A 27,894-nucleotide genomic window follows, 5' to 3' on the forward strand; every position below is an offset into this window, starting at 1 on the left:
CTGTAACAAATTACCACAAACTTGGCAGCTTAAAATGACACAAATTGATTATCTCAAGGTTCTGCAGGTGGGAAGTTGGAAAGGGTCTCACTGGGCTAACATCAAGAAGTCGGCTTCCTTTCACGGGGAAGCTCTGGGTGAAAATCTGCTTCCAGGCTCATTTAGGGTGTTGGCAGAATTCAGGTCCATGAGGTTGTAGGACTGAGATCCCTGTTTCCTTGCTGGCTTTCATCCAGGGTCATACTCAGCTTTTAGCAGACACCTGCATTTCTTGGCTCCTGCCTTGTTTCTGCCTTCTTCAAAACCAGCAATGGCTAAGCTCTTCTCATGCATCACATCTCTCTGATCTCTCCTCTTCCTCATCTCTCCTCTGCTTTCCTCTTCCACCACCTCTCTGACTCCAGCTGAAGAAAATTATCTGCTTTTATGGGCTCAAGTGATTAGATTTGGTCCACCTGGGTAATCCAGGCTGCTCTATTTTGTCAGCTGATTAAACTTAATTACATCTATAAAGCCCCTTCACAACAGTACCTAGGTTAGTGTTTGATTAACCAGAGGACTGGCATCTTGGAGGACATCTTTAGAATTCTGCTTATCACAGAGGGTTTTTAGATGAAGTGGGCACCAGCAACGTGGCAGCCATCCAGAGCCCAAGGACAGAGAGATGGCCATAGGTTTGTGTCTGGGACTGCATTCGACCATCAGATTTCAGGGGCAGTGATGTCAGATATCCAATTTTATCCCATTTCCTGCTCTTTGCTGTGCTTCCTCTGTTATCTTCTATTGTTTACAGCCTGGTATAAAGTGCTGCCTTGCAGAACTCAGTAGGGGCTATATCCACACTTTGGGGCACCAGTCCTTTTACTATGAAAGTAAGCACTACCCAGTGCCACGCAAAGCCAATATTCCCAAGATCTAATGGACTATCATCATCATCATAAAGATAACTCACTCATATCACTCACTTGCTTACTATGTGCCAGACTTTAAAATAGGTGCTTTATATGTGTAATTTATTAAATCTTTACAACACTCAGATGAATTAAGCATTATTTTTATTCCCATTTTGCAAATGAAGCCCAAAGAGGTTAACCAAATTGCCCAAGTCCACTAGCTAGCACAAGGCAAGCTGCAACCAGGTCACATGATCACCACAGCTCCGAAGAAGTCTGGGAGGCTGAGTATCTAGCAAATGAGAAAAATCCCCATGATCAACATGGGCCAGTGGTCCTCAGAGTGTCCTGAGGGTCTCCTTGGCAGGTGAGGTCTCTTTTCCAACTACATGTCCACGTAAGGCTGAATTTTCAGCTAAAACCACACATGGCACCGAACTGAATACAGATGCAGATAAGAGCATCCAGCTGTCTTCTAGCAAGCCAGATGTGAAAGAGGTTTGCAAACTATAAAATAATATCTCACTAGTTCTTCGTTTTGGAAAACATGGTTGTTTTACACCAATGAGTTTATTATTATTTTTAAATGAAATAATAAATGTTCTTTAAATTCTCAGTTTTAATTTTTATATGTAAAACATTGATAGATGTAACCTACATAAACAAAAGCTCTTTGGTGTCCTTAATAATTTTTAAGATGTGAAGAGAGCCTGAAAATCAAAATATTTGCCTTAGAATCAGAGGTCAGCAAACTACAGCCCTTGTGACAAATCTGTCCCATTGCCTTTTTTTGTAAATAGAGTTTTTCGGTTTTTTTTTTGACATTGCTATGCCCGTGCATTTATGTATTGTCTATGGCTGCTCTGGCACTATAATGGCAGAAATGAGTAGTTGTAATAAGCCCTAAATGTTTTTTATCAGGCCCTTTAACAACAACAAAAAAATCACCAGCCCTGATGTAGACAATCTGGGACTTGGTACATTGCCATCCTGGACAAAATCAGGGTCCCATTACTGTGAACAAGACGCACTCAACCTCTCTCTTCATGAAGTTCATTTTCCCCTTAGAGGGTGGGAGAGGAGGAATAGACAGAAACAATAAATAAGTCAATGTTTATCCTCAGCAGCTGGGACAGTGCCTACCACGGTACCTACTCTGTAAATACCCAAGAAGTAGTTGTTGAATACTAACCGAATAAATAAAGTGTGCGTGTGTGTGTGTGTGTGTGTGTGTGTGACAGACAGAGAGCTACAGAGAGAGAGAGAAACCAACTACCACACAGCTTAAATCGTTATAGCTTTATGATATGTTTTGATATTTGTCAAATCAAGGCATTCTTTATTGTTCTTGTTTTTCAAAGTTGCCTTGACTATTCTTACATATCTCCTCTTCCTGATGAACTTTAAGTTTTTCAAGTTCCATTTAAAAACCTCTAAAGTCATTTAACCAATCTTCTATCGTTTGCTGCTTAGATTGTTTTCAATTTTTGTCTAATATAAGTAATAAGAGATGTGTCCATCTCCTATTATTGCCTTAGGATAAACCCATAGAATTAGAAACACTGACTCAAATAGAATGTACATTTTTAAGGCTATTGATCCAAATAATCCACCAGAAAAGCTCTTTCCAATGAGCAGAAGCAAGTTCGGGCCCTCTTTCACATGGCTGGTGTGCTCAACGGGAGAATCCGTCCCCTTCCTCCTGCATGTAATGTCATGACTAAATATGATATGATGAATTTCCTACTTTGTCTTATTCCCAAACCTATGTTTTCCTCTAGAAAAATCTTATGAGGCCAATCAGAAATCATCTCCTCTAACTAGAAGCCTTTAGCTGTGATGGACAAAAGCATTGGACCAAGGACGGTGAGCAATGTACATTAACAAGAAGTTCCCCAGAAAAGGATCCTACTTAATTTTGTTTCTTGTCCCAGTATTTCCAGACATTTGATGAGAGAGAGATATATAGAGCAAGAAACACTCATCACCAGTTTGTGGAACACATTGCAGGAAATATCTAGGGGCTATTTTGATTCTTGTCCTGAGGAGCTCGGACTCAGAAATCTGCACGTTTTCGTCCAGCTCTGACATGCAGAGTTCTCCACTGTGCTTCTGATTCCAGTTCTGATGTCTGCAGGCAACAGTCTCCATGTACTTTTAAAGTCTCTCTGTAACTTTGATCAATTGTGAGGAGACACCCTGCTGCCAGGCATCCTTCTAGAAGGATTTCTACAGCATTAATCTAATGACACAATCTTCGCCACCCCAGGGTGTGACCATTTCCCCACCTCCATGTTGAACTTGACAGAAGGGATTGTGTCTCAGAGATTCTCAAATATCAACAGCTTTTTTTGACCATCTAAGCTGTCAGGTGTATTTTAAATGGCTACTCTCCTTAAACCACAGGGGCCCACGGGGGCCTAACCTCTGCCCAGTGTTGATAGGCAAAATATTTAACAACCGTTATGGCCCGGCACTGACTAATCGTGAGGGAAGCCAGCCCTAAACAACCAAACATCCATACTGGTGCATTTGAGCTGAAGATGAGCCCGCCTCCATCTATCTTGCAGCCCTGGTCCATGGGCAAGGGCTTTCTTCATTCCTCTTTTTGGAGGTTGAATATACTTCCTCACATTATGAAACCTCTATTTTCCAGATTCTTTGCAGTTCATTACAAGAGAAAAGCTATCCTTCTGGAGATTTTGTTATCTGGAAATTTCCTATGGTCACATTCTGATGAGGCCTTTGAAGAAGGCCTCAAAACGGCGCATGCTAGACTTCCCTGCTTCAGACAGTTGGAAGGCACAACAAGGGAGAGAATGCACAGTGAACAGAGAGATCAGCCAGGCAGGAGGCAAGAGACCCAGATTTTCATTGCAGCTGCAGCTCTCATTACCCCAGGTATGATGGATCCATTTTATGTGTCAGTTTGGCTAGGCTGTAGTCCTCAGCTATTCATCAAACACTAATCTAGGTGTCGCTGTGAAGTTATTTTGTAGATGTGAATGAAGTCTATAATCAGTTTACTTTAAGGGAGCGAGATTATCCTAGATCATCTGGGTGGGCCTGGTTTAATCAATTGAAAGGCCTTAACTGAAGCTTCCCTGAAGAAGAGGAAATTCCTCCTGTGGACCACAGCATCAGCTCATGCTAAAGAGTTCCAGCTGCCCTTCCTAACAGCCTGCTCCATGGCTTTCACACTTGTCTAACCAGCCCACACAATCACGTAAGACAATTCCTTGCAATAAATCTTTATCTATATCTATATAGAGATTTATAGAGATGTAAAGTGATGGGTAAGACAAGAAATCATCCAGGCCAAGGCCCACTGGTGCCTGTCTGTTCCACAGAGCCTCCTTTCGTCACGGGACTTTTGGACCTGGCTCTTGATTCACTAGGGAAGATGCACACTCTGTTGCCCCTGAAATTCCTGCACCATTGTGTCTGTGGTGATGCCGGGAAGCAACAAGCATGGACCAGCAGGGAAGACAAGAATGAGCAATTCATTCCTTCCTTCACTCAGTTTCCTGCGTGCCTGCTCTGGCCTGGCACTGTGTCATATTAAGGATGCCGTGGTGAGTGAAGGAAATGAGCCCCCTTGGAGCTTGTAGTCTGGTGGGGCATACAGACATGTATCCGGCTAATTAAACTAGAATACACGGGGACTTTGATGGGTCTGAGCAGGCTGCTAAGGAGGCATCCAGGAGGGGCACCAAACTGAAAACAAGAGGGATCAGGAAAGGTCTCATGCAGGACGTGATACCTAAGCCAGGACCAGAAGTCAGCCAGGTAAGGCTCGCCAGGGGAGCACGAAGAAAGTTCTAAGCACAGGAAAGAGGGTACATGAAGCCTACAGGTGAGCAAAAGAGAGCCTAAGTACTTAATGGAGGTCAATATGAGTGTAGTGCAGAGTGCAAAGTGGAGAGATTGAAAAAGACCGATCATCCCCTTTGGTAAAGGCTGCTAAGGAGTTTTACACTCTATCATAAGTGGGACCAGATGAAACTTTTCTTTTAAGCAAGAGAGTGATATTGTAAGATCTTCATTTTCAAAATGTCGGTCTGACAACAACATGGTCAGAGAAGCCGAATTAGGACCAAGAAAGAGTCAGGACTCAGCCACTTCCAGCCAAGGGCTCCCTACCCCTAGGGCAGCAGAGGGAACACACCTGGACAGAGTCCGTGAGCTGCTGGACCCCGGTCCTCAGGGTGGCTCAGCATCTCAGCCAGCCCTGCCAGAGAGTCCATCCTCCTTTGGGTAGGCTGATGTTCAAGAACCTCTCTGGGTTTTGTTAAGGCAACGGAGAGATGCCGGGGAGGGAGGAGAGGGAGTCGACATCGACTGAGCGCAAATACTCTGTGTCAGGCGCTTACATTAAGTCCTTTCTGCATCCTCATTTCCTTCAAGCCTCCCAGTAACTCAGTGAGTCTGCGTTACCCCTCTCTCTAGGCGCAGCAATCTGCTCAAGGTGACAAGTTAGTCAACTGGTAGCGTGTCTGCCCTAAACCATGCTCTTCCCACTCCTGCAAGCCTGTCAACCGAGCTTGCAGCCTCCTCCTGACATGTCATTAGCGGGGACAGGTACATGCCCTCCACAGTTGGAGCACTTGAGCAAGGATGGGCTTGCTTACTCTACAGTGATGCTCCCAGCAGCAGTGAACATTCTCGGGGGCTTAGTGTGTGCCAGACCATTGTGGCCAAAAAGTAAGTACTACTATATCCCCAGTTTGGAGACCTGAGCCTGAAACACCGAGACGAATATGCTCCTAGTAAGTGGCAGAGGGGGCAGTGGGACCAAAGCAGCCTGACACCAGCACCCACACTCTTCACCACCGCCCCGCCCTGCTCTCAGGGGGGTCATGCAAGGGCTGCCTCTTCTTCCCATCTGTCGGCCTCGGTTAGAGGTAAGACTCTGTCTTGAATAAAAACTCCAGGCTCCATACTTTTCCCCTGTAAGATTTCCTAAATTTTAACACTCATACTTGGTTTGGTGCAGTTGGAACTCTTGTACCTTTTATTTCCTTCATGACGTTGCCAGACTCCTTGGTTCTAGTAATTTGAGCTTGAGGGTTATCAGAGGCAACTTTAGACAGTCTAATGCACAATATTATTGCTGGTCGTTTGTATTCCAATGAATGGATTTCAAAGTAACAGTAGGAGTGAGCAAATACCAGAACTATCTAGACATTTCTTCAACAATCCCTTTTTGGTGCTGGGTCATTTATGTGGTGGACATTTGTGGGACAAAGCATGCAGGGAACCCGAATACTACACCCAGAATAAGCCTTTGTGTCCCAGGTCAGGCCCTGAGCAGTAACGGCCATCTTCAGGTCATAGTCTTCCAAGGAAGAGACAGTGTTACCACAAAGGGGCTGAGTGAGCATTTGGAAACACGGGGCCTCATAGGTCCCCTCCTCGCCTCCTGAAGGCCGCCAGTTGAACCTCAGACCGGCCCCTCCTGGGATAGCCTGGTGTTAATTATGATGCAATCCCCCAGCCATGCAGCCTCAGCAACAATTTCGGGAGTCAGGGTCCATGTGCAAGGCCATTAACACTAAACATGTTTTAATCCATAATTGTGCGAGATTTATTTAATTTAGGGGCTTTATTTATAGTTCGATCTGAATTGTAATGTATTTTCGGCCCTCCACACTGGGATCTGTCAATTTTTACGGCGTCTTTTAATTGTGTTCTTCCAGGCCAGGTGCAAGCAGTTTTCCAAAGCAGGCTGATCAGAGAGGTCTCCTGTTATGTGACTGGGGAGGGGAGCGGCCTCACACAGATGTGACCCTGTGCCACCATGAGGGCAGGGACACTGGGTGCTCAGTCCTGGGAGCCACCGCCCACTGTTGCAGTCACGACCTCTACCCAGCCCACCTTTCCCCTCCCGCTCCTTTAGAGCTTGTGTGCTGAGAAGGGGCCTCCAAACATCTCTTGACTCACACCCTTCCATCTTTTTGTCTGTTCCTTTGTTCATTTAACAAACATTAACTGAGCGCCTACTCGGTACCAAGCCCTACTCTCAGTATAAGAATGCAAGATGAACAAGACTGTGATCCAGCCTATGGGAGCTCAGGGTGTCGTAGCGGGAGGCCCAGAAGAACTGATAGTTGCTAGAATTTTCTGAGCAGCTACCTAATACCAGGCACTGAGCTACACACTAGAGACGCACAGAAGAGCGTGACCTCAGCTTGTGGGTTCAAAAGATTTGGTCAACACTAGTTCATCTGAGAGTCATCTGAATGACTATAATTTGGCTGAGAGCCTTGTAGAGGAGAGCAAGTTCTTCAGTACGGTGATTTGATCCAAACGCCCCCAGGTCTCTCACGCCGTCAGAGCTGAGCAGCTTTCGCTGGTGAGGAATGCTTTCTTTAGTTAAATACGAATATTTCTTAGTCTTGTTTCTTTTTGAGTGTTGGTAATTTTCAAACACCATGGGGGTACTCTTGCAACCCTTTATGCATCTTTAAGCATTTTGTCTGTTTTTCCAAGTTATTTTCTTCCAAATCCTGTATAGCCACAAGCTATGAATCCTGGAGGAAAGCATCAGAAATCAAAGTAAAAGAAAGTGGAGAAATGAAACGAGGTTCTGCCAGCTGGGAGCACACACTGGGAAAGGCTTATTGAAATGTAGCTAGAGGAGAAGGTGGCCCCAGCTCTGCGCTAAGACGAAGGTGCTCGGTGAGGTCATGTGCCTCATCCGTGTGGCTCACTCAGGCGTCCCCGGAACCTGGACCGATGCCTGGTACACACAAGTTGTCAAGAAATATTGGTTGACTAAATAATGAGTGAATATGAAGTAGAAAACACCTAGGGACAGTGCTTTACTGGTTAAAAAAACAAACACGATCGGTCAGGAAGCAAAGGGAAAAACTCAAATTTTCTGAGCGCCTACTGCATGCCAGGCATGGTACTAAGTGATTTTAGTTACAAGTCAGTAAATTCTCACACCAGTGTTAGGTGAGGTATTATTCCCACCTTACAGAGGAGGACGTTGAGGCTCAGGGCGCTTAAATAACTTGTTTGGGGTCACCAATTACAAGAGCTAGGGAAAAGAAAGGCTAAGGATGCTCCTGGTAAAGAAGGTCTACTTTTCCGTAGGTTTTGCAAGAGAAAAGACACAGTAAGTCCTAGTTTAAGAACAGCTCATAATGCAAAACATTACTCCAGAAGGAATAAAAAGTTATAAATGTATAATTATTCAGAACGCTTTGCTTCTGTAGGTTTATGGACTAGCTTCAGGGCTGAAGGAGGCACATCCAGCACAGAGCCTATGTAGAGGCTCTGCGATTGGACAGATTTGGAGCATCGTGGTGGTGCTTTTGTAACCCTTCAGGCATTTTTGCCTGTTATTCCAAAATAAGCCTGTTTCTGTTCCTCTTGCTTCTCCTGAGGAACCAGTTACTTAGAAGGATCCATGTGATGGTATAGGAGGCCTGCTGGTCATTGGGAAATGCAAATCAAGGGTGAGAGAGACATGGACTGATTTGGAGATGGTCAAGGGCTCAAGAAGCCCGAATTCCCCACCTTGAGTCACACCTGAGGCCAGAGCAAGGGCTCTTACCACAGCCACCGAGAGTTCTTGCCCTCAAGGTGGCACAGGGGTGCTGAAAGAAAACACCAGCCCTGTGGGAGAGATGCAGAAATGTAGGACCTGGTTGGAAAAAATTGAAGAAGAGAGGAAATGTACTACAATTCACCAAGGATTTACTGAGGACCTACTGTGTTCCTAGTACTAAGTACTACGGAGGCTTAGAAAAGATAACAACTGAGATAAAGTTCAAATCAAGAATCTCGCAGAAATGTTGCAGGCATTACAAACAGTTTAAGGCTGACGAGGACGAGCACAATCGAGCAGCCAGCCCGGTAAACTAGAGGAAGCACACATTTAGACGTTAGACAGACGTAACTTCAAATCTCAACTCCTCCCGTTAATACCGAACTGACCTTGAGAGAGTTTCTGAACTTCTCTGAGCCTCAGTCTTCTCAGTGTAACTGAGATAACAATACCTACAGCACACTGTGGCCGGGATGATTAAACAAGAACAGATGTGCAACGTGCCCGGCACACGGTCGGCGACCTGGGAGTGAGCGTTGTTAATATTAAGAGAAGTAAAATCAAAGGAGTTACCATTGTTTGGATGCTGAGGGAATTCCAGCTGGAAGACTCCAAGAAGGGTAAGGGGTGCCTTTCAAAGATGAGGATTCTGGTGAGAGGAAGTGATGCTGAGGAAGGCTTGCTGGGAGAAGCAGCAGTGTGAGCCGAGGGCCTGAAGCCAATAAGGCACGTCCTGGAGGGTTCCCCACACCTGGAGGCAGGCAAGCCCAGTCTCCGGAGATTCTTCGGTCTCTTAGTTTCTCGAGAATCTCCTAGTCCCTCTAGAGATTCGCCAGGGAGGCATTTACTTTCTTAGATCCATAGGGATTGAGGAGAAGTCTCTTAAGGAACAGACGGGGGGTTAGTAGTAGGTAAAGCTCATTAGGGAGGTTGGAGCAGACTGCGAAGGGCCTTGAGTGCCATTGAAGGGGGTTAAACTTTGTTCTTGAGGAGATGAAGATTCGAGAACCTGGGGATGGTCCCTTGGGATGCTTACCCTGGTGGATGGGAGTCTGGGAGAGCAGTTAGGATGCTGCAGTGATGGTCCAAGTAAGAGCCAAGAGGAGTGAGAGGGAAGGAGGAGAGGTGTTTGTCAGTCAGGAGATACAAGTGAGCGATGTTACCGACGTGACGGTGGGGAGAAAGAGAAGATGGCTTTGCCACTGGGGGGTTAACTGAATTAGGAAACCCAGGAGGCAGAGAAGCAGGACTAGTGGTCTAGATTGACACAGGCCAAGCCTAAAATGCCAGAGGATGTTCACACGTGGGAGATACCCTGCAGGCAGTTTGGAAGGGTATGGAACACAAAGAGAGGCTGATGAATAGAGATGTAGATATGGGAACCACCTTCTTAAAAGTAAGAGTTGAGAATGTGGGGTTGGATAAAGATCTAAGGGAGAAAAGGCAGGAAGAACAGGGCCAAGGTGATACTCCTAAAGGCCACTGAGAAATAATGATTAGAGGAAGGCGATTAAGAAAGAGAAATCCCAAAGGAGCAAAGAGAGGAAAGTTTCAAGAATGGCGTGATCCATGGCCAGAAACTGCAGATGTCTACAGGGATGGAGAAGAGACCATTTGATTAAGTGCTAGGGAGGACACCAGTGATCTGTCAGAGTGACAAAGTGGCAAGTCAAGAAGTGAGACTGTGAAGGTTGAGAAGCAAATGGATGGAGAGAGAGGGAGGGACTAGACATCCTAGAGAATCAGCAGGAGAGGAGAGGAAGTCGATGGGAGTGTGCTGGGATCCGAATGTTAGTGTCTCCCCAAAAATTCTTGTGGTGAAACCTAAGCCCCAAGGTGATGGTATTAGGAGGTGTGGCCTTTGGGAGGTGATTAGGTCACGAGGGCAGAGCCCTAAGGAATGGGATTAGCGCCCTTGTAAAAGAGGCTCCAAAGAGATCCCTTGTACCTCCTGCTATGTGAGGATACAACAAGTCTGCAACCCAGAAGAGTTTTCACCAGAACCCGACCATGTTGGCACCCTGATCTTGGACTTCCAACCTCCAGAACTGTGAGAAATAAATTTCTGTTGTTTATAAGCACCTGTTCTGTGGTGTTTTGTTCTAGCAGCCTGAACAGCTAAGACAGGGTGGTAGCTTGAAGAAGAAGGTTTCTTTTAATGTTTTTTGTGTGTGTGAGGAAGATCAGCCCTGAGCTAACATCTGCCAATCCTCCTCGTTTTTGCTGAGGAAGACTGGCCCTGGGCTAACATCCGTGCCCATCTTCCTCCACTTTATTTATTTATTTTTTTTTTGAGGAAGATCTGCCCTGAGCTAACATCCAATGCCAATCCTCCTCTTTTTTGCTGAGGAAGACTGGCCCTGGGCTAACATCCATGCCCATCTTCCTCCACTTTATATGGGACTCTGCCACAGCATGGCCTGACAAGTGGTGTGTCTGTCCGTGCCCGGGATCCGAACCTGCGAACCCCCGGCCACTGAAGCAGAGTGAGCACAGTTAACTGCTGCGCCACCGGGCTGGCCCCAGGAAGTTTTGTTTTAGATTGTGAATTTTATAAATACAGGAGAAGGAGCTAGGGGAAAGAGAGAGACTGAAGATGTGAGACAGGATTCATAGAAGACAGAAGAGGATGGCACCTGGAGACTCATATAGGATAAGTAAACATTGAAGAACATTCCTCAAAGTTGGACATCTGGCTGTAGAGAACACTAACCAGCAAGCAGCACGGAATATGGCCCGAGTCTGTGTTGTCCTCACACCCAATAGGAGGGCTGATTATGGGGTTCATCTTCAATGACTTTTCCTGGGGGAGAATTTCACATTGATGGGATCAGTTACGGAACCCCCACAGGCTGTTTCAAAATTCTTTGCTGTCTCAAAAATAAGAGTGAAAACAGGTGACAGCTTCCTCACAACACACCTGAAAGTGGGTGTAACTGTGGCAGATTACAATCAGACGTTGTATCTGTGGCAAGGCCCTAAATTTTAAATTTCCCAGGAGGTTAAAGGTCACACGTTGTGCACACATATGATAAACTCACTTTTCCCATGGTCTGGGTTTTTCTGATGTGAGAAAAGACATTTTTGTTGGGTTACCTTCGAATAGTGGGTTCTTTTATCTAGATTTACATTATCAGATTGTCTTTTTCTGTGGATTCTAATGGCCTTCAGAAGCTCTGACCTTGCACTGCTCTTTTTACATTTTTATAAGCTTTAAACTTTTTATCTTAATTATACAAGTGCTACACGAATACATTCTCATGGTTTAAAATTTTCCAACAAAATAGGTCTCATCTCTAGCCCTTTCCCTTCCCAGGGGAAATGTACCTACATATTCAGACACGTAATCATATTTTGTGGGAGTTTTTTCCATAAAAATCGTAAATATTGCTCTTCACCTTGCTTTTTGAACTTAGCTTTAGATCTTAGAAATCTTTCCATATCAGTATGTGCAAATCTACCAAAATTATTTTGAAATGATGCATAGCACCTTCTATAGTATGGATGAATCATGGTTCATTTAACCACCCCCTAATGATGGAAATGTAGGTTGTTCCTAATTTTGCACTGTTATCAAAATGCCAAATACTGCACTTTACTCCCTCCTTCTAGAACCCACTTAGAATGCTGTGCTACTGTTGGAAAGGTCTCCTCCTTCCATTAGTCAATGGTTTCAAGACATCGTGTGTGCCTCAACACTTTTTTATTACTCTGTTTATCCTTTTTGGTTATGAGTGTGGAGAGGAGGTAGGGAGAAAGAGAAGGATGGAGGGAAGGAGGATGCTAGGTGTGTGTCATTTAGTGAATGGCATGTTCAGAGGCATGTAAGGTCCTGGAGGAAGGGACCACGTCTCAGACCTGTAGCCAAGATGGTAACTGGGTCATCGTTCCCTTTGAGATTTCAATGAAAATGCTGTGAGCCCATCATATGTCAGTGGTTGCCCAAGCCTACTGCCCGAGCTCTCTAGGGAGTCTTTGGGAAGTTTTTATTTATCCAAGGACCTCTGACTCAAGCCCCTGCCTCCACTGCATTGGTTCTTTTAAGGATCATCTCACCACTTCAAGGGCGCTGTCCCCTTTTCCCACTGCACTATTCACATAGGAACTCTTGGCAAAGCAGATTTAAAGGTAAACCCATCCTAACAATATGTTGTCTTAGTCCTGGTGGGTAGTGAGCATCCTTGCCCACCGTTGTCCCTGGGAATTTCTCACTGGCCACCTCCCTTCCAACTAGTTGCTCAATACCCTCCTGCCTACCACTTTTTCCTCTCCTTTTAACTTCTAGGCAGAGTAGTTTTTCCATCTCCTTGTTTCTATGTGTTCTGTGGGAATGATGCCATCTGCGCTCTCTTTCCACGGGAAAGGCTTGAGAAATTATTTACTAAATAAAGACTTTCCTATCCTTAAGAACAGCTCTGATGCCAGTGATTAAGGTAACATTGTTTCACCCCTGAAATAGATAGCTGTGTTCTCCAACGACGCCCAAGGTAGTGCATACCCCAGTCACATTGTAGGTACTCAAAAGATACCTGTAGATTGACCAAGTAGCAGACAAATGGCAGTACCATCGAAAGACCAGTTGATGAATTGATTCAGGAGTAAAATAAAGGAAGTTTGTGGAATTTCATACGTATATACCATCCTAAAAAAAATTTTTTTTAAAACACAACATTTTAGATGACTTCTCAGAACATGAATTACTTCCTTCAGCCTAAGTTAACAAGAGGCTGGATCCCCAAAGTATCTCCAAGCCTTGGGTTAGCCAACAGCTGGCACTACCACGCAGTTCTGCCCAGCCTCTTCTGAAAAGCCTCTAAGGTAGATTTGCTGTGGAATTTGTTGGTTGATCTGCTTTTTTTTTTTTTTTTAAAGATTTTATTTATTTATTTATTTTACCCCCAAAGCCCCAGTAGATAGTTGTACGTCGTAGCTGCACATCCTTCTAGTTGCTGTATGTGGGACGCGGCCTCAGCATGGCCAGAGAAGCGGTGCGTCAGTGCTTACCTGGGATCCGAACCCGGGCCACCAGCAGCGGAACGCGCGCACTTAACCGCTAAGCCACAGGGCCGGCCCGGTTGATCTGCTTTTGAACAAAGGGATTCTTTTCAATCTGCAAACCAAGTCTCCAGGACTGGAACGTCATGAGCAGATGTGAATAAAGTAGTGGAACCTTCAGACTTTGGGGCAAGCCAGGAAATTGTGCTGAACTTAATTTCCTCAGAAGAGGAAAAATAATTCTATAGAACACAGCCACAACTTTTGATTCTATAACTAGAAAAAGAATGGATTTCTTATTTTCATTAAATACGTTAAAATAAAATGTGTAGCTAACATTTTAGAAATAAAACCACCTAAAAACAAATCTGATACGCGTGCGTGCACGCGCATACACACACACACACACACACACTTGCTTTACAACTTCTCCTTGTCTAAATCTGCCTGAATGTTTTTCAAAAACCATTTTCTCCCAGTGGAAGACTTCCCTGATCAATTTTAACATTCAGTGATTTTTTTTAAAGGTAAGATCAATATAAATAATCTCTCTAACATGCACACGGCAGAGATTGTGAAGAATTTGCTGATTTGACCCCAAGGGTCCTACCCACACAAACTTTGTACTCCTGACCTTAGGGCAGAGCTTGGGAGAGCTGCAAGGTAGTGTGAGACCTTGAAGAAGGGAGGTGATTATTTTAAAAGTGTATATATGGATGAATTCTATATTTGAAAATGATTTTTTTAAGTCAGTGACTTTTTTTTTTTTTTTTTTTTTTGGCCAAGCATCTGAACATCCTTTCTACGTTTGAGAAGTCTCCATTATATGAATCTTGACTCTTGGTGAGACCATGTATCCATTAGATTAAGCTCAGTAATGTCATGGTAACAAGTACCCCATTCCCCGCAAATCTTAGTGGCTTACAAAGTTTTAATTCCTGCCAATGCTGCGTTTCCATCATGGATTGGCTGTGGCTCTGCTTCACGTCATCTTCACTCCTTGTAGCCAGGTTGATGTAGTGGTCCCAATCTAGACATTGCCATTCTGGAGGCAGAGGGAAAAGTTATGGCCCAGCACACACTGGCTCTTCATGCTTCCACCTGGAAGTGATCTGCATCATTTCTGCTCATATTTCACTGGCCAAAATAAGCGACATGGTCAAGCCTGCTGTCAAAGAGACAGAGAAGCATAATCCTTCCCCCAGGGAGGGGCAGCATATTTGGAAACAACAATATAGTTATTGTAGGCAGAACCTTCCTTCCTGCTATCAGATCTTGAAAAGACTCAATTGGCAGGGATGACTTAGGATTGGCCAATCAGATTCACCCACTTTGAATTGAAAGCTGGCCATGCAAAGGAGCAGGGTCAATGGAGACGTCAATCTGGGTCTACAAGGCAGCAGTGCCAGCTGTGGAATTCAATGCCCAGTGCTGATGACATCATCCACGTCCTCACTGGACAAGTTCTGTGATATGATTTTGGTTGTTTGCCTATTTTTTAGCCTCTCATTCCTGTCTGCTTTCTGGGCTTAGTGATCTAGTCTTCTTAGCAATTCTGTGAGCCACCTGGTAATATCTGCTATATCTTTTCTATATAAACAAGTCAGAATCATTCTCTGTCGCTTTCAATTCAGAACCTGATTGATACAGTAAGACTTTCAGCCAACCCAAACATTTGCTCAAGTCAATTTCTGATCACCAGGTGATTTTTACCTGAGGCCCTGTTACCCCTGCACAAATTAAAGTCTAGGAAAGTATCGGGACAATTTATACTATAAGATATTGGATGGGAAAGGCTGGGAGGGTTCCTGTTCAGTCTTGGGTTCTGTGCATTCATTAGATTCAGAGGCACTGAATATCAAAAAATAAATGTGGTAAGGGCAGGTGGGGACCTTCCAAATCTTGAGTTTGGAAGTATAAAAATGCAGTGAAGTTTCATTAGGGTGACCAGATATCCTGGTTTGCTCAGGACAGTCCCAGGTTACCGCTATTGTGGATCTGTTAATGCTTAGCAATTATTTTTAGTGCCCTCTTTCCCTCTAAAATGTGTCCTGGCTTAGACAATAAATTATACGGTCCCTCCAGCTATAGCAGAAATGGTCTTGAACCAGAAGTCAGAAGATCTGTATTTCTTTTAATTGATGTTTTAATAGTTTATAACATTGTGAAATTTTGGGTTGTACATTTTTGTTTGTCCGTCACCATATATGTCTCCCTTCACCCCTTGTGCCCACCCCCCACCCCCATTGCCCCTGGTAACCACAATACAGTTTTCTCTGTCCATGTGTTGGCTTATATTCCACATATGAGTGAGATCATACAGTGTTTGTCTTTCTGGCTTATTTCACTTAACATAATACCCTCCAGGTCCATCCATGTTGTTGCAAATGGGACGATTTTGTCTTTTTTTACAGCCGAGTAGTATTCCATTGTGTATATATATACCACATAGAAGATCTGTATTTTAATCACAATCTAGTGCTGATTTGCAGAGTGACCAGTCAAATTTCTGTACCCTAATTTCCTCATCTATAAAGTGGGGGAGTTCATTTAGATCAATGGTTGGCAAGTTGTGTTCTGGTTTTCATGGTGATATCTCAAAACCCTCCACAGGAGAAGAAAGAGGAGGCCAAATGGGGGAAGCTCTGACACTCCCATTCTGACCTCTGCTTCTGTTTGTTTCATGCCTTAAGGTTGCACCTAACATTTTCTTTGGAAAAAGTGTTCTTGTGATAGAAATAAACACACGCACACACACACACAAACACACACACACACATTTGAAAATCATTGGCCTGGATAATCTCTCAGGACATAGAAAGTCAAGATTTCTAACACTTGCTCTCCTGCCATAACTTCCATACTCTGGACAATGAGCTGGTCATTAAAGGAAGGGAGTCATTAGGAGGGGGCTTCTGCACATCTCAACTCTTTCCCTCATTTTAAAGGGACAACACTAAACTCTTCATGCTGTCAGCCAACAATTCCCATAAAATGATGCTGACATTTACTTAAGTTTCTAAAAATATCCCTTAACCTACTTTTCCATCTTTGTCTCCTACTTCTAATCTTAAGCTTTCCTGTAGCTCTGCCTTAGTTCATGGGGTCCCTCGTCCTCCCTAGGCCAACCCTTAGAGTTCAGCCCAAGTCTCACCTCTTCTATGAGGCCTCCTTCATCCACCACACCCCTTGGGGATGACTTCCACCCTCTACTCTGTGCTTCTACACCTTGTTTGGCAATTAGGATATATTCCTTTGTGTGCTATTGTCTTTTAGCTCTAAACACATAGTTTCAGATTCTGCTCTGTGATGCTGAGGCTGGAACTCTGCCAACTCCATTTCTCCTTTGTCAATTGGCTCCCTATTACATGTTGCCAATAGTGGTAATTCCAGAGACATTAGAAGGCAGGAAGGAGAGAAAATGGGCTTATTCCTTCCAGCGTGCCTGCTATTCCTGTCAGTGTTGCCCCAGGTGGTAGAGGTTGGTTCTGACCTCCAACTTCTTTCCCCATTCCCAGAACTAGCTTCATTGCACCACCTCAGAGGTACCAGTGGTAGCTGGGCAATGCCTTCTCTTTAGAAACCTGAATTCCAGTTCTTCAGGGCCCCTCCTTCAAGCTCCTGAGATAGGAGCCCTTCCCAGGCAGCACTAGCTCCTTAGGTCTGAGCCTCAGCTCCATGAGGCACTTGGTCTGTGCTCCTGAGATACCAGTAGTAGGCAACAACATCTCTTTCTCAGAGCTCTAAGCCCCAGTTCAATAGGGCCTCTCCTCTGAGCTTCTAAGTTCTGATGACCCAACCTCTTCCTTTTGTCCCCCAAGCCCTAGGAGTGGTAGCTACTTTCTCTACTTACTATCTGTTTTTCCTCAATGTTCTCCTTTTCCTTTTTTGGGTTTCCATCATCTGTTTACCAAATTCCCTATATTAAATTCTCTCTGTTGAAATACCTAGTGAAGTTTCTATTTTCCAGATCGGACACTGACTGGTCTACCTTGAACTGTCACTTGCCACGTTACCCATATTTTTCTTTATTTCTCAACTATACTGGAAACTTCTTTATTTTAACCTTAGCCACACCCATAGGAATGCAACAAAAATTTGCTTGTTGACTGATAAGGGTATGAGATTCATGAGTAGGGGAAAGGATGGAAGGTGGAAAGAGCAGGACTGTTTTCAGACAAACAGATCTGGGTTCAAAGTCCAATGGTCTCTGTTACTTAACTTCTTTGAGCCTCAAATTCTCAACCTTAAAGCAGAGAATGATAACGCCTATCCTCTGGGCGTATTGTGCAGCTTACATGATGAAAGGTAAGTAAAGTGCTTAGCATGGAGCCATGTGCATGGGTCAGACTCACAGATGCTGCTCTTCCCTCCACCCACTCTGAGTATTCTGTAGTTCTTGTGTCCACTAGGTAGGTGGTCATCTGTAGGCACTTCTGCGTCCTTTGGATATTTGCAGCGGAGGCATGATTAAACACACACACACACACATTCACCTTGACCCTTCTTCCCAATCTAACACAAGCTTTCTTCCCTTCGACACCAAACTTCCTAATGAAGCCCACACTCATCCTCCTCCACGCACTTCTGCAATCCAGAGTAGTTGTAGGGACCAGCTTCATCATCCATCTCTCTGTTGGCATAGCCTGTGTCTGTCTGTCTGTTTCTCTTTCTCTTGCTCTTGCCATCTCTCTTTCTCTCTCATATCAGCTCTATTTTCTTCTCATATCCAACTCTCAATCTACTTCCTATATCACAGTCTAAATCCTGAGTGGAGCTGGCTTAAATAGCTAATTATCGCCTTTGCTTTGTACCAGACCTCCTCATAGGTCACCTGCCAGCCTATAAATATGTTGCCCCCAAGTCAGGCACCCACACCTGGTCAGTCTCTGGCCACTGTTCTGCAGAAGTCAACCTAGCCTGGCTTCCTTGTGTAGGGGCCGATGGTGAAGCAGTTAACTTGCAAGAAGAAGTTAACTTGCAAGGAAAGCAGGGCTTGGTAAGCACTGTGATGCGTATGTCAAGGACATGCCCTGTTTGCACCAATGTATTAAGAAGTTCCCTAATCACCAAATCCAATGATTGCTTTCCAATTTTCACCTTTCCTGAGTTCTCCAGAGTGTTTCATATAGTCGAACACTCACTCTGACACTTCTAACTTCCCCATGTCTGCATGAGTCTGGTTCTTTCCTTACCACTCTTGTCAATCTCTCTTGCTGGTTTCTCTTCTCCACTCACCACTTACTTTGAAGAAGCAGCTAGTCCACGGTCTTGCCAATGCAGACATAACATCTAAGATGTTCTTCACACCTAAACCCTTGACCCCAGTGGTACTGCAGCCTGTAAGTGCATGAGGAGAAATCTGGAGGGAGTAGGTGGGGATTCAGAGGTTCCCGTCAGCAACTGTAAGATACTAAAGAACTCTAGTGCCACGGGCAGGAATCAGGAGCTACTTACTGTGCCGGGACAAAAGACACCGGGTTGTTAATATCACAAAAATTCCTCCCCATTCCTCTCATCACAGATTTTTGAAGTGTTTTCCAAGACACGTCCATCACCATGAAGGCTCTTAGGTAACTCCAGACCCATCCTTTCTATATTCACTGGTGGCACCTCCTGTCAAAATGTCCTATGCCCCCTTTTTCAGTCTCTCTTCTATCAAAACACTCTTCTATAAATAAGCCAAAGAATATTTAAACCTTATGGTGAATTTAAGTCAATGAATTTCCTCTATAGGGTTTTATTGTAAACTTCATCATTTTGATATGAAGGACTCTGCCTTCTTTTAAGGATATTCCCATACAAGTAAATAAGCGAGGGATCTATCATTTAAAGCTGAGGGGTGAGAGGGTGGGAGAGGCAGATTTCACTCCTTCTGAAATCAAATTAACAGGAAACCTACTTCTACTTCCTATTTTTTTTTTTAAAACTAATATACAGTAAAATTGACTTTTTCTTTGTATATGTTTCTATAAATTTAGTACATAGATTTGTGTTACCACTACTGCAAACAGGATACAGTGCAATGCCATCACCCCCAAAATTCCTTCCTGCTATCTCTCTGTAGTCATACCCTTCCTCCATCCCAAGCCCTAACAACCACTTATTTTTTCTCTACTGCTACAGTTTTGTCTTCCAGAGAATGTCATATAAATAGAACCATACAGGGTGTAACCTTATGTCATAGGTGTCTTATGTATTACATCTACATATTGAAACACCATCAGACAATGCTGTATTTTTTTGCTTTCAAACCACCAAAAAATTAACAGGAGAAAAATAATTTATTATATTTGCCCACATATTTATCATTTCTGTTGCCCTTCCTTCTTTCTTGAGGTTCCAACTTTCTTTTTGGTATCATTTCCCTTCTTTCCAAAGAATTTCCTCTAGCATTTCTTTTGGAACATGTACGCTGGGGAAAAAATTGAGAATTCTTTCATCTGAGAATGTCTTTAACTCACCTTCATTCCTAAAGAATATTTTTCCTGGATTTAGAATTTTGGGTTGACAGTTCTTTTCTTTCAGCACTTTCAAAATGTTCTACTTCCTGCTGGCTTTCTTGGTTTCTGATGGAAAAACACAGTCATTCCAATTGTTCTCCTATAAATAATGCTTCCTTTTTCTCAGGTTCTTTCCTTTTTGACACTTTCTTTTTTTATCTGTAGAATCCAGCAATTTGATTACGCTGTGTCTGGGTGTATGTTTCTTTGGCTTTACCTTGTTTGGGCTTACTGAGCCTCTTGAATCTGTAGATTTGTGTCTTTTGCCAAATTTAGGAAGTTTTCAGCCATTAGTTTTTCAACTACTTTTTCTTCACTGAACTCTTTCTCCAATAGTTTTGGGACTCTAATAACACACATGCTAGATGATTTGTTATTATCCCACAGATCCATGAGGTTCTCTTCATTATTTTTCTCTCTGTTGTTCAGATTGGGTAATTTCTGTTGATCTATCATCAAGTTCTCTGACTCTCCTCTGTCATCTCTATTCTGCTATTGAACTGATCCAGTGAATTGTTTTTTTTTTTTTTTTGTGAGGAAGATCAGCCCTGAGCTAACATCCACGCCAGTCCTCCTCTTTTTGCTGAGGAAGACTGGCCCTGGGCTAACATCTGTGCCTATCTTCCTCCACTTTATATGGGACACCGCCACAGCATGGCCTGACAAGCGGTGCATCGGTGTGCACCCAGGATCCGAACCCGGGCTGCCAGCAGCAGAGTGAGTGCACTTAACCGCTACGCCATGGGGCTGGGCCCGAATTGTTAATTTTAATTATCTTATTTTTCAGTTCTAAAATTCCCATTTGGTGTTTTATATCCTCTATTTCTTATATGAGACCTTCTAGCTTTCCATTTGTTTCAAGAATATTTGCCCTTACTGCTGGAGCATTTAAATAATACTTGCTTTAAAGTCTTTTTCAGGTAATTACAACACCTTCGTCATCTTGGTAATGGCATCTATTGACTGTCTTCTCCGTGTGAAAAATTTTCCTCATTCTTCATAGGCTGAAAAATTTTGAATTGTATACTGACTGTATTTTCTCACTTTTACCATAGTCAATTTGTTAAAAGTAAGTCCCTAGTTCTGGCTCACACTCAAGGAGATGGAATCAGACAAGGATATGAAAACTGGTATGTGAAGATCATTAGGGACCATCTTAGATGTCTGCCTGCTGTCTACTGGTGGAAGCAACCCAAGTGCCCATCAGCAGATGAATGGATAAACAAAATGTGGTATATACACACAATGGAATATTATTCAGCCTTGAAAAGGAAGGAAATTCTGACCCACGCTACAACATGGATGAACCTTGAGGACATTATGCTAAGTGAAATAAGCCAGTCACAAGAGGACAAATATTATTTGATTCCACTTATATGAGGTATCTAGAGTAGTCAAATTCATATAGAGAGAAAGTAGAATGGTGCGGGTAGGGAGGAATGGAGAGTCAGTCTTTAATGGGTACAGAGTTTCAGTTGAGGAAGATGAAAAGTTCTGGAGACAGATGGTGGTGATGGTTGCATAACAATGTGAATGTACTTCATGATACAAAACTGTACCCTTAAAATAGTTAAAATGATACATTTTTGTTGTGTATATTTTACCACAATTGAAAAACAAACAGACAAAGAATGAAAAGTCTGCCTACCACAAGTGTTATGAAATTCTGGGTCTTGTTTAAATCCTATGGAGAATGTCAATATGTTTTTAGCAGGCACTCAACCCAAGGGAGTTCAGGCTGCAAGTTCCAACCAGCCTTCTGTGGTCTTAGTTCCAGTGTTAGTTCAGTTTTCAAAACCCTTGGAGCACCATTTGGAGGGGTCCCACGTGTGTACCACCCAGCAGCCAGTCTATCCTGTGTCCTGGAGGTGAGCACAGGCACAGGAAGTGAACTGGGGGCGGGCGGCATCCTTCCCGCGAAGTTTAGGCACCCACCAGGGGTTCCTGTTGCCGCTGCTGCCATTCTTGTCACAGGATTGCTTGGGTTTGAGGCAGGCACAAGAAAAACAGAGAAAAATAAAGAAGAATAGAGAATTTCTCCTGCTCTCCCTGAGCAGTCACTGTTTTCTTCCTGACTCCTCAACCAGACGGCTTCTCCTCGCATCTCTCTACCAGCCCTGATGCCCACTCTTGGGTTTCAGGTTTCATTGAGTTCAGGCCAGCCAGGGCATACTGGAGGGGAAAGATGGCAAAGTAAGGTTATTTCAGTGGTCCTTTGAATCTTTTTCTTCATCCTCAATGCTTCTGCTACTGTTTGCTTTTCAGAGCTCTCAAATAGCTGGTCCAGGCATTCTTCCCAGGGGCGATAGCTGCCTCCTTCCCCTAACCTTAAGTCTGGCTCTGACTTTGGCATTTAACAAAGGGCTCCATCCACCCACCCCACTCCCCATTCACTCACCCATTTATTCTATTAATGTGCCTTGATCACCTTCTACGTACCACAAGCGACAAGGGCTAGAGAAACAGCTCATCTTGAAGGTGTTTAGAACACAATTGCCAAGCGAGACACAGCTTCCTGGATTTCCCCCATATATGTACTGGTTTTCCCCCTCTCTCATTATGCTCACAGTAGATCTGAGTGGGCTTTGTTGCTTCCTTGAAAAGTCAAGTCTGCATGTGAGCCTGAAACCATCCTCACATATGAGCTCAGTAGGCGAGGCTGAGGGCTTCAGAAAGAGTCCTATTTTCAAACACTCAGGATTGTGGTTTTTGAGAGAACAGAAAGCATAAAGCATAACATCTTGTGGATTACTTTCTGCTGAAGACCAATTGATGAGACATCTGAAAATCATCAAATAAGTGTCTTGTTTTTAGCCTGCAAATGACTTTGTGAAACTCTGGAAGGAAATTCTCCACTTAACAAAAAAGTAAGAAAATTGAAATTGAGATCATGGGCAAGAACAAAGATGGGGAATTATGAGAGTGCTTTGAATTGTTAATAGCATTTATGTTTGCAAAAATGAATCTCTCTGAAAACCTGGAAGTGGTTTAACAATCTTAAATCACCTCATACAGCACATGCCCCAAACCCTGATAACCTCCACGTTCAATTGCTTATGACCGTTTTTTGGATCTTTCCAAAAACTTGAAGGTGCTACACAATGCACAGAACTCTGGATTTAAAATTATTGAAGTCTCTGATATTTTTTTCCTATAAGCTCTTACATTTGGAAAGAAGTACAGTCTAACCCCAGAGGATCAAAATATATTGAACTGATTTTTTTAAGAAATGGTATCAGCAAAGAAAACAGAAATTGAGCTGAACATTATGATGAAGAGAGTAAAGAATGGCAAAGATAAGGCTGAAGGTGGTGTGTATAGAAGATTCAAAAGTCGGAGGAGAGGCTTCATCTGAAGATGAAAAAGTCTGCTGGCCAAGGTAAGACAAATTAAGGTAGGTTGATGAGGATAACAGGAGGCAAACGAAATTAAACATCATCAGAAACCAGGGCTCCGATGAGGAGAGACTGGAGTAAAGAGAAAGTTCCCTCCGGCTTCGGTGGTTAAGGGGCGACTTAGAGTTCCCATAGCATTTCATTAATATACAAGTCAAGTGTTGCAAATACCCTGTGTGGATGACAGACAGTTGTACTTTGTGAATTTCTGGTTTCTAATGATGCATTCAAGCTTTATTTTTTACAGCTGTCCTTGTCTTAATCCTTTACTTTTTTCTCCCTGGGGTTTAATGGTTTCTAGTTACATATCAGCATTTTAAGCAGCATGTTGCCCGTCAGGCAGCACATGGCTTCGGATGGTTATGGCATTTGGGTCACCACTAGTTCTCTGGAAGGACAAGTGCTCCTGTGAACAGCACAGCGAACTCCCTCGTACGATTGGAACGCGGCAGCGCAGGTTCAGGGCGCACACTAGGAATCTAACCAAATGCCTTTTGCAAACAGCAGCTCAATGAGGATTCCTGCCATGAGGCAAAATGCTTGGAAAGTCACTATGCGCTGGCATCACTGGGTCTGGGGTCAGCGTGCTGAAAGTGGGACTCATTATGTTCCTACCATGCCAACTTGGTGCAATTAGCCTAACACGATAATTTCCCGAAGCCATATGTTGATCTTTAGGGGAGGGAAGGCTTCGTATGCCTGATGGCTCTGGGATCTGACTGGCGTGTCCCAGCTTCAAGCGAATTTCTATAAATCAAGATAACACACATGGCAAAGATGAGGTAGGACAGCCAGCCTGGACAGAAACAGAAAATGTAGAGCAGGGCTGTGTACTTGTTGACTGTTGTAGCAGGTTGGTTTTCTTTTTTTCCCAAGGAAGTTTTCAGAGAAAGGTCAAGGGAGCACAACTGTGTGCAAGGCTACCCCTCCCTCCCCCCAAAATAAAATCGATGGAAGGACCCAGAACACAATAAGTTATGTTCCAGGGCTGCGTGGCCTGTATTCCCATTGGAGACCTATCAATGTGAACTAGCACTGTTGGGAAATCTCTCCAGCCAGCCCTGTTAATCAATACCTCTGTTCATTATACGACTCTGATGAATATGGGTAATGATTGGATGCCTGAGAGTCAGGTGACTAAAAATAACTGCGCCTTCCTGAGGATCAATAGATTTCCCCCAGTATCACTTCAGGCAATTCAATATTCTCAGCTGCCCCTCTGCGGCCCCACCAACGCGAGCCTCTCTGGTCTTCATTGATAGATCAGCTTCGTCCTCAGAGCAGCTTTATTAAATTAGTAGCACTTAATCTACTGTCATATTGTCAACGGATAGGGAGCAAACTAGCAGACAGCAAGTCTTCCAGGGGCTGGGAGAGCAACTGCCCGCGACTGGGCAGTTTTGATTAGCTTTGTGCCAAGAGCTGTCTTCATGGGTGCCTCTTTGCTAAACAGGAGGATTTCCACCATTTAATAGCATTTAAAACAACTTTTTTTTTAAGAAGAAGGAGCTGTTTGAGGGAGAAGTCGTGCCAATTACAGATGTGTTATGACAGATGAGAAGATCATAATTATGCCTGGATTCCCTGCAGGAGTGCGTTAACACATCCGTGACATTTCATAATCACATGCCTCAGTGGAGTTGACTTCCCCAAAGTTGCTTAACCTTTCATGTCTTCGCCCTCACCCCAAAACCTGTCCATGGGTGCTCAAAGGAAATCAAGGAGGGAGGCTCTGTCAAGGTTCGATGGCCAGCACCCCCGCTGCCTTGGGAGGGACCCTCACTCAGGCAGTGGCATCTAAAGCTGGCTGGATAGCTCCTTACTGTGGTCCTGATGGCAGCCAGATGGGTACAAGCAGCTTGTCCAGCCCCTTGCTGGCCAGAAGCCTGAGGCCAGGGGGTTGCTACAGAGTCTGGGTAGCTCATTTCCCTGGGTTATCAGCCAGAGGAAATTGGAGAAGTGGGTGGTACCAGCTGGGGAGACTTGGGCAAATCTGGGTCTAGAGATGGAGAACAGAAAAGACTAGATTGGACGGGAGACTTCAGCAAGTTACCATCTGGGTGAGCCTAATTTTAGCTAGGATTGTTTGAAGAGGTGGGGGTAATATTAAACAATGCTGAGTCAAAAGCACCTTCTATCTGCATCTTTGCATTGTCCCCCATGCAGTATGACAGGAGGAGGAAATGTCACCGATTATGATATTTTTCCATCTGCTAGTTTTATTTCTAGATTATAACAAGCACAATCTGCAGAGAACCACTGCCAAGAGAATATAAACTGAAACACAAGCATTTAGTCTAAAAAATGTATATAGTCATCATCCCGTTGGCTGCTGTCCACAAATTTCACACGGTGGGGGAGGGAAGAAAATTTATTTGCAGAAAGCTAAGGTGCAAAGATACCTAAGTTCTTCTTTTAGTCTTCCTTTCCTCAAAAGAGCTTGGGCAAAGGCTTTTGGGAAAAGGAATTCTGGAGTGACACAGAAAAGGCATCCCCAAAGGGACAGCTTTGGTGAGGAAGGATTCAGGGCAGTGTTTGCCATGCTCCGTCGGGACTGGCTAGGATCTTTGTAGCTCTGACTCAGCTTTGCCATCTGAGCAAGAGATGAGTTTGGTCTTCTGAAGACGCGTATTAAATAATACCAGGATTCAGTCCAAACAGGAGATCAACTCTGAGTTATCTAACATGTGTGCTTAAATAGGGTGACATTATGTGAGCTGAAGTGTTGCCAGGGGTATTTTGGAAAGGTCTATTAGAGTTTATTGAGGTTTCTTCAAATCAAGAAGATAAGAAGAGATCAGTGACTGATAAATCTTTAATATAAAAATTGTACAAGAATTTTGATACAAATTACAAGAGGTATTTGGACAAAATATGAATAAAATTCCATTTACATCCCCAAACCCTTATGCATTTTATGCAAAAGACGTACTGTAGACAGTTATAGTACAGAAAATACAACAAAGGAAACAGCAAATAAAAAACTTTTAATTCCCATAGACTACTAATAAAAACAAACCAAAACGCAAAACAAAACAAAACAAAAACAAAACTCTTGTTCAAGGTACATACAGTATGTATGAAGCTACCGACGTCACGATGATTAGATCAGGGAGATGGAAGCTGTCCCCGCCCCTTGGTGCAGCTATACCTTTTGTAGTACAGACTTTGGTTCTGCGACAGGCTTAGCAGAAGAGACTGGTTTGATGCAGAAGAGAACAACATACACAAAAAAGCGTAAACCCCCAAACTCTGGGGGAGGGAGAGAACATATCTTGGTGAAAATTCCTTTTCCTCAAGATATTTCAATTCCCTTTGGCTACTTTTGCTGTCAAATATGCAGGTTGAGTCAAATGTTTTTGTGATTGAGACACATCAGTGGGTTGGGGGTGAATAAGAAAGTTATATGTTCTCCCAGTTATGTGAGGGATCTTGCTAGTTCTCAAAGGACTAGTCCATGATCAGCAGGAGAGAACAGAGAGCTTTCTTTCCAAGAGCCCCAACTCACCTCCACCTTTGAGGAAAGGCCTAGGTGACCTCCAACCAAAATCTTCTAGTTTCCCAACCTTCCTCACTCCTCTGACCTCCATGTGTCCACATTAGCTCTCCTGCACTTTTCATCCTGGCACTGGTAGGAAAATGGTAAGATTTGTCTGCAAGGCAGCTGAACCAAAGTTTGCACAGGAAAACAAATGCACCATATATTATAAATCTTAGATAGTCATATCAGATTAATATATAATACTAGAACATTTCATTCACTTAACTCACGTTATGTAAACGCTGGACAGAGTAGAACACACAACTGTTTCCAAAGCGACCGAAATCAGGATGAAGGAGGAAGTGTTCTACCTTTTTGCTTCAGAAAAGACTTTTTTTAAGGGCAAAGGGCAGGAGTGGAAAGATAATGGAAAAGTCAAGGGAGATTAAGATAGGCAATGAGAGGAATGGATTACTCTGTACAAAGACATGCAAAAACGCTCCATATTGAGTACTAGATGAAAAAAAAATAATCAACCTTGGTTTATACATCTCAAGTGAACCTATTAACTCAGCACATTGTCTGGGAGTTCAAGAGCATCATACGTCATGAATCAATGCTTCTCACGGCTACAGCACTGATTCACAGGTGGGGCGGGGGACACTCTGTCTCCTAGCATGGAGTGGGCAGGCAGCCAGGCTCCCACCGAAACACTGCCAGGCCAGTTCACCTTGCAGGGGGACTACCAAGGGGGCTGGGGTTTTCTCTCCCTTTTGGAAAACATTCCCAGGGCCAGATGAGTGGAGCTCTCTCACACATCCAGGGGCTCCGCCGAGTCACCTCTCAATCCTTGCATTCCATAACAGAAGTGGGTAGAACCAGTTAATAATGGATTGATTTGCCATCTTAGTTGTGCATTATTTCAACATCACATTTGGCAACAGGAAGCCTTATAAAGTCTTGGTATAGCACTTAGATACTCTCTCTTCAAGAAATATATTTTTTAAACTATCTACTTCTCTCCATTTTTGTTAAAATACCTTTCTTTGTTCTTCCTTGCCTTCAAAGA

Source organism: Ceratotherium simum, chromosome 20 (genome assembly GCF_057802395.1).
Source record: "Ceratotherium simum simum isolate JZ-2026a chromosome 20, ASM5780239v1, whole genome shotgun sequence".
NCBI lineage: Eukaryota > Metazoa > Chordata > Mammalia > Perissodactyla > Rhinocerotidae > Ceratotherium > Ceratotherium simum.